At 40.8% G+C, this 8,432-nt stretch overlaps 1 pseudogene; it reads right to left on the bottom strand.

Annotated features, from left to right (window-relative positions):
- Positions 1 to 6,055: 6,055 nt before the first annotated feature.
- Positions 6,056 to 7,145, bottom strand: LOC102840812 (annotated as a pseudogene).
- Between the last annotated feature and the right edge of the window lie 1,287 nt (positions 7,146 to 8,432).

The following is an 8,432-nucleotide window of genomic DNA, read 5'->3' as shown; positions in this document are numbered from 1 at the left end:
ATAAGGCTTTCTGCTCCTGTAAAGATTTACAGCCTCAGAAACCCTGTATGGGGTCACTATGAGTCGGAACCGACTCCACGGCACATAACAACAATACCATAGGGTTTCAGAGGAGCAGCTGGTGAGCTTGAACCGCCAACCTTGCAGTTCAAACGGGAAGATAATCTGAAGGACACAGGATGACCATGGGGAATTATTAGGAGGAAATTTTAACAAAATTGAAAGCTGCATTGGTGAGAAAAAAGGCTAGGAATGTTGCGCCAAGGAATTTTATATATTTTTAATCATCACAACAATGTACCTGCTTGTTCTTTGAGGATAGCAAGGGCTGGCCTAAGAGAATTTCATTGGGAAACTTTACCCGGTCCACTCTACAACACTGATCTTTCATTTTCAGACTTCTTTTTATTTGTTCCTAAAACTCAAAAATAGTGAAGAAGAACATGGTTTGAGTCCCTCAAGGGTGCTAAAACTACCTTTTTGACATGGGTAAATTAATGAGCGCAGAATTCTTTGGCAAGTGGTGGTTGTTGTTGATGTGCTGTGGAGTTGGTTCTGACTACTAGCAATCCTGCACAGGGTTTCTAAGGCTGTCAATCTTTACTGGAGCATAAAGCCTCATCTTTCTCCCACGGAATGGCTGGTAGTTTTAAACTGCTGACCTTGAGGTTAGGAGCCTGACTCATAACCAGGAAGGGTTAGAAAGGTGGAAGCAATACCTTCAGATGCATATAGACCTAGTTGGAGGAGATATTGAGAAACCATAGTTTCACATTTGGATATTTTTATTTAATAAAGGTTTCTATGATGACATGGATTGACAGTGGCAGCAACAGTGGTCTCAAACACAACAATTGTGAGGACAGTGCATAAGTGGGCAGTGCTTTATCCTGTTGTGCAAAGGATCACTATGATTTGGAACTCACTCAATGGCACTTTGCATAGTGGTTACGAATCGGGCTGCTAACTTCAAGGTCAGAAGTTCAAAACTACCAATTCTGCAGGGGAAAGATGAGATTTTCTACTCCTGTAAAGATTTGCAGCTTCAGAAACCCTGTGCAGGGTCACTATGAGTCGGAACCGACTCCACAGTACGTAAAAATAGCAACAACAATGGCACTTAACATGATTTTGTAGCAACCCTTTTTGCCTTATCTTCATATGTATGTAGTTGTTTACTAACTTATTAATTTATTTACTTACCTACTTTTGATGATTGGCTACATTTTTCAAAGTTAACGTAAACACCTTTTTCACATAAGAACTGTTTGTGGTAATTTTGTGAAACACTGTCATTGATTCTCAGTATGGTAGAATAGGAATCCTTGTGTGGTACTGCAGAATAATGCACTGGACCACAGGGCCATTTGAACCACAAGGTCAATGGTTCAAACTCACCAGCTGTTCCTTGGTTGCTATGAGTAAGAACTGACTCAATGGTATACAACAACAACAGTAAAATAATTTTCAACCTTGGAATTTCCTGAAAAAATATCCTAAAGTGGTGCACATTTTTAAACGAATGAAAGCAAACAGATCTCTAGAGGAAGGAGTAGCTCATATTTCTCTCTAGTCTCTACTTCAAAATTCCCAGTTTTCAGTATTAGATAAATGCCTGAATTGGCATTTAATTGATCTGTTCCTACTAGTCATGAGACTTTGAGGAAGACACCCAACCTCTCTGGCTAAATTGCACATTGATGATACAGAAATGAAGGTCATAACTGTTGTGGAAATGATAAGAGCTAATGTATGTGGTGCTACTGGATCAGCACTGGACTGTGAACCACAAGGTTGGCTGTTCAAACCCACAAGCTGCTCTTCAGAAACCCTGTATAGGATCACTCACTATGAGTTGAAACTGTCTGGACAGCACTTAACAGCAACAAAAAATAACAATGTTCACAAAGTTCTTAGCACAATACTTCAAATATAGAGTAAAAGTGTGATTATAATTCCTACTAGGATTATAATTATAGCCTATAATGCTATAATGCTGCTGATAGTCTATAATGCTATTGTGAGATAGGCTACTGCTTAGCTTAGCTTCACAATGATCTAGTCTTCATGTGTAGCCCAATGAAAATTAACTCCATGTTTCTTAGTTTGCATCCATGTGCCAACAACAACAACAATAAAGATCCTTTTATGATCGAGTTCCTCTGACTTGTGGTGACCCATGTGTTACAGAGTAGAACTGTTCTGTAAGTTTCACTTGACTGTAATCTTTACAGGAGCAGATCACTAGCCATTTGATCTGTAGTTCAGCTTTTTGTGTTCATGGGACCAACCTTTAGATTAGTTCTCAAATGCAAACTCTTTGAACTACTCAAGGTCTTTTGCATGAATGTAGTCCAGAAAATACATGTTCCTTTCAACCCCTTCAATATCATATCCTTTATTTTAGCTCTAATTTTTCCTTGACAAGTTGATAATGATAATGCTGATAGTCAAAATTGTGATGATGATAAAAGCAACTTACAATTTTTGAGCACCTATTATTTTATACCTGGAAAAATATGAAGTATTTTACATGCATGATTTTTTTTTTTTTTTTTTTTTTGGTAAAAATCCTTTTATTGTGAATTGAAGGTTTACAGACCAGATCATTGGTTTTACATTTGATATATTGAGTCCTCAAAAAGTATTGACTTAATGTCCAGCTGATATGAAGTGATGGGAGATACACAAGAAAACCCATACTTGCAGATAGTACCCATTTGACCTGGCCTTAATGACTGGATGATCAGAACTCAAGCAGAGGAAGAAAGAAGAGTAGAAAAAGAGTAATCTGCTAAAATTTGATGAACTTGACCTATACTTATAAATGTAGTAACTCAAAAGAGGGGATGAAACTTTACAACGAGGATCATTCCCACCCCCTTGGTACACAGGATCAACATGGATGGGCAACTTAGATATTGGCTACCCCAAATGGGGAGGCTACAAAGGCACGGAATGACTAGCTTACAAGCTTTCAAGAGGGAGCCTAGTTTCAGAGGGTGCAGGGAAAGGTAGACTCTCCACTGAGTGGTTTCCAACCTGTCTGTATGAGGCTGGTGAAAGGAGATGGGGATAAGACTCTTGTAGTTTAATAGTGAATAATTGCTATCAGGACTAATTGTGAGTGTTGAAAATGTAAAGGTAGATGTGTTATAACAAAAGGAGGGGAGTGGGGCCCTGGGGCCATCAAAGGAGAAAAGCAGAGTGTGACACCATATCCAGAGAAGCAGTGATCCCAGAGATGGAGGCAGAGTTGATGATGTGGAGAGATGGAGGGGCTGGGGACTCTGGTCTCAAGGAGGGAGCTATGTGCTGACAGCCAGGAGGTAGGTTTGCAGGGTATACTCTTTGGTTATTTGAATGGTTATATATTCCTGAGTGCTTCAGTGTACATCCAAAAAAAAAAAAAAAAAAAAAAACAGAGGGAATAGAAGCAAATGCTGTTGAATGATGATGCATGGAGGAGATGGTAATCATTGCAATGAGAATGTAAAGCTGATGTTCTCCATGTAAACTATCACTCAATTCACAATAAAAACTTTAAAAACAAAACAACAGAAAAGTATTGACTTAAAAAGTATTAATTTATCTATTTTACTGATGAATTACATGTTTAAAGTAGGTGATAAGCAATCTTTTCAACTTGTTATGAAAAAAAAAAAACTTCAGGCTCTCTAATACTAGGTGGTGGTGGTTGTGTGCTGTTGAGTCAGTTCCAAATCAAAGTTACCCTAAATATGTTTTCTGAGGCTGTAAATGTTTACTGGAACAGAAAGCCTCATCACGAAGCAGCTGGTAGGCTCAAACTGCTGACCTTGCAGTTAGCTACCCAACTTGTAACCCACTATGCTACCAGGTTCCTATTTAGAAGGGATTATAAGCAATATTTTTCTACTTCTTTATGAACAAAACCTTCAGGGTCTCTAATGCTAGGTGCTGGAGTCCTGGTGTGGCACTGTGGATTATTGCACTGGACTGCAGTGTTGGTTTGAACCACAAGGTTGCTGGTTCAAGCTCACCAGCCATTCTTTAGTAACCCTATCCAGGGTTGCTATGGATTGGAACTGACTTTATGGCACTTAACAACAACAAAAATACTAGGCGCTACCTAACAATGACATTGGAAATGAGATAGGAATTCAGTTTTTTTCATAACCAGTCTGAGATCTATTTCCAAATAAGACTACTGGTAATAGCATTAGCTAACTTTACTCAATGCTAATCTCAGACATTGTATTAAACATTTCATAAGCATTATCTTTTCAATTCTTGATACAACCTTATGAGGCAGGTGCTACTATTATTTCTGTTTTACCTAGGAAGAGATTGAGGTCAAATTCTTTCTCAAAAGTTATAGTGCTAGTAAGTGGGGAAGGTTTTGATTCCAGGTAATCTGATTCATAGGAAAAATGATTCAGTAATCTATTTCTGAAAAAAATCAGCAGTGACAATCTGATTTATCATAACAGTTTGATCTTGTGCATGGGGTCCCCATGAGTTGAAGGCCCACTCATTGACAAATACCAACAACAATTTGATTCTATCTTTAACCAATTTGTGGCCTTGTCCCCAGAATGTATGGATGTAGAATGGATTCTGTATGTGTTGTATATCTTGTTCTTAGTACTAAGAAAAAATTCAACAACTTTCAGAAAAAAACATTTTTCTCTTCTTTTCCTCTAAGCTTTCGTAATCACTGTCTTTTGTAATCAGTACACTTCTGTTCTTTTTGCCAAATCACAATGTCTTTCATCCTTTCTTACACATTTGAGTTTGTTGACTCCATATAGTCTTTCTGGACGGAACAGAAAATGAATGGTATAGCCTGTAAGTCTCTTTACTTATTGTCCTTTGCCCCAACCCACTAATTAAAGTCTGTGTGTTTATAATTTTCTTTTCTGTTCTGTGAAAGTCAGGTACAGAGTTGCTTCTTAGCATTCCAACTTTTGTGATTCTGAGTTCAAAGACAGGCAGGAAACAGGTTACTGCTTGGTGTTTCTCAGCAGTTTTTTGCATACATTACGAGATCAGTAAATAGTTTTTGATGAATTTGAACCTTGTTGTTAAGTGTCTTCAGAGCATAAACAGAAATGAAAACGGCCTTCATGATTTAAACCTGTATGGACATTCTGAATATTGTCTATGTACAATTCCGCATACTAAGTGTTAATTTTTAGATTTCATCTTACTCTGGAGGCATAGTAGAAATGATTAGGTTGAGAATCTCAACCCTGATAATTAGCTTAGAGATTCTGAATCAGGATATGCGCTGCAAAAAAAGTTATTTTTTTGGAGCATTTGGCCCTAAGGAGTTGGATAACCAGCTGTCTCAGATTTTGTACCTGCCAATATATGGTTGGGTCAATAAGTACTAGGAAATGTAACAGAGCAGAGGGAGGTCTTGTAACTCTGTCTTGACCTCTAGAGAGTAGGACAAGGCCCTGATTCTCTTTCAGGAGCAGTTAGAAAATATATAGAATTATTTATATTATTTAACATTTGCAAAGTGCTTTGCAAGCATTTTTCTATTAAAGTTTTTGCTCTTAACTCTATTTGAAGTAAATGTGCATATTATCCCATTTTATAGCGCTTAGCAAGATGCAGAAAGATGCAATTTCTTTGCTTAGGTACACAAATGAGTTAATGGTAGATCAGAACAAATATCCACATTTTTTCAAGGGCCACCTTTGTTTTTTCAGCCTCCATGTCATCTTATTTTAAAGATAAATAAAACAAAGAGGAGTCAAGAAGAAAAGATAATTAGTAGAGTGATCATGGAAGCAGAGAGGGAAAAAAGGAAAGTGTTATTTATGTATTTTCACCTTTTTGTATAGCAAATGTGCATTGGTTCTGCAGTGGGTTTCAAAATTAACTCATAGTCTATTTGCAACTCCAAGGGAAATATTACATCTTTGTGTGTGTGTGTGTGTGTGTGTGTGTGAGCAGAGCTGCTTTAATCTGCAGGGGCCGTGTCTGTGTGCCAGGATGTGTAGATATGCATCACCCCAGCCCTGTGCCTCCTGTGGCCGTGCTGAGTCCACCACTGTGTGGGTCAGCTGCAGTTCTTGGACAGGCGGTAAACGCCGGCAGAATAGATGAGCTGGTGGTCAAGCACCTTCTTCTGCAGGTAGCCTTGGAGCTCCTGCAGGTCGATCTCAGCCAGCGCAGACTTGGTCATGAAAAACATGCGCAGCATGCTGTAGATTAGCTCCAGAGACTGGCTCTCCAGGTTGGTCAGCCTGGCCTTGATGTAGGTCCGGAAGAGTAGCAGCTCCTTCTCCTGGTCGGCCTGGGAGGCCATGCCCGAGTCGCTCTAGTTATCGCTGTCCTTGAGCACCACGTTGTCTCGGTCCTGGGGCCGCTCTTCCTCTATGACTGAGAAGGTACCTGGGGGCTCCCGTCGCAGCTACACGGACATCCGCCCCTGGAGCAGCGCCAACGGCATCTTCACCGCCTTGTTCAGCTCTTCTAGGGTCCAGCTGGCAGGGTCCTGGAAGTATAGCAGAATCACAACCTGCACTGGGGTCATGGCCACCGAGAGCTTGCGGTCGGCCAGTTCCACGTCCATGGTCACTAGGCCCAGCGTGTGCTTCTAGCTGAGGGTCCGCATGGCCTTCAGCTTCACGTACTTCTTGCAGAGCCTCCTTGATGTCTTCGGGGACCTGCAGCTTCTCGTCCTTGAAAGGCGGCCAAAACTCACTGGACAGGATGACCACGTAGACTCCAAAGGGCAGCTTGCTCCTCAGCCGAGCATTTTTCGACCTCCTCACCGATGTTAGTGTCGATGTGCCAGGAATCCTCCATGTCCTTCAGCATGACCTTACAGAAGTGCATCTGGGCCTAGCCAAAGTGCAGTTTCAGTAGCTGCATATTGCGGATTTCCGGCTCAGAGCTGAAGCTGAATTGGTGCAGGAGATGGTCAACGAGCAGGGAGCGGTGCTCATTGATGAAGAGGTCCTTGCTGCCATAAATGCTGACCAGCAGACGGATGATGTCCAAGGAGCGTCTCTTGGAGCTCGACTTACCTGGGTCAGCATCCATGGGGTGGGGGACCCAGACCTCGGGCTCGTCAGAGTCACTGTCCTGGCCAGTTTCCAGGCTTGCAGGGTCAGGCTTCTATAACTGTGGTTCCTGGTGTGGCGCTGTTGGATAAACATTGCACCCCAAAGTAAGTTTGAAAGGCAAGGTGAGCAGTTCAAATCCACCAGCAACTCCTCAGAAACCCTACACAGGATTGCTATGAGTCGAATTAACTCATTGGCACTAATAACAACAATTCAATAACAACTATAATCTTTCTCATTGCTCTCATCCTGCCCAACACTGGTGTGCAGTGGAGATAAAGAATACCTCTTCTTTAATTGTTAGCTTGGAGAATTTGTGGTACTTCAGTCTCTTCAAGTTTCATTGATCTTTTGGATCGTCCACAGAACTCTTCTTTTTCTCTCTCTCTCCCCAGGCCCCAACCTCCCCCAAGAGTAGCACCTGGTTGTAGAAGAAACATTGATGTCTTCAGAGCACTGGAGTATGAAAGGAAGGTGGCCTTTATCTTGTGCTGGTCTTGGCTGCAGGTTAGCTATTGTTGACCTTGGTTAGTACTAACTGACCTCTATTAAAACATGGTTAGGTGATAGTATCCTGGTCTGTTGCTGTTGTAGTTCACAACTGGTGTGTCATGTGTTCTGTATTCAAGACCTAATTTTCATGCTTTTGGAAGCTCAACCGTCTCCCTTTTTAAATGGGTCCTGTCTCAACTGTTACTGGCTCTGGAGAATACCTGCAATGGAATTGGATTATCATTCCAGCATGCTCTCCAGTTAGATTCTCTGCTACTTTGTGCTTCTGTTTAGGATATAAGAGAAATTCTAAATCCTTTCTATGGCACCCTGGAGATGAAGTGAGATCGAGAGTACTAACTAAGCTTCTTCTTCTGTCTTCATTATTTACTCTGTAAAGTTAGTGATGGTTGTGGAATAACTATAAAGCCATCTTATCCTAGAGTCCCAAATGACAATTGGGCAAAGTCTGTTTGCATTTGGCTTTCCTCTCAATATAATAAGCACAAATCCCTGCTCTAGGACTTGTGCCTAGAGTATTGAAGTACGGACACGAAAGTCTCACCCTCTATCTTTTTGTGAAGTTCTTCTTTATATAAGTTAAGATCAAAAGGAAGAGGTTAGTCTTTCTTCATTTTCTTCTTTGGAAGACATTTCCCCATTTCCTCTACTCCAGCCTTATACTAATAAACAAAGACAAACGTACATATATTTTCAAATGTAATATAAAAGGATATATTAGAAAAAATATATGCTTAATATGGAAGGAAAGGAGCTCTGGTAGCGTAGTGGTTACGAATCGGGCTGCGAACCTTAAGGTCAGCGGTTCGAAACTACCAGTCGCTCCGCGGGAGAAAGATGAGGCTTTCTACT

This window comes from Chrysochloris asiatica, unplaced genomic scaffold (assembly GCF_000296735.1).
Source record: "Chrysochloris asiatica unplaced genomic scaffold, ChrAsi1.0 scaffold00336, whole genome shotgun sequence".
Taxonomy (NCBI): Eukaryota; Metazoa; Chordata; class Mammalia; order Afrosoricida; family Chrysochloridae; genus Chrysochloris; species Chrysochloris asiatica.
The sequence above is the reverse complement of the archived record's forward strand: the minus strand, read 5'-3'. Positions and strand labels throughout refer to the sequence as shown.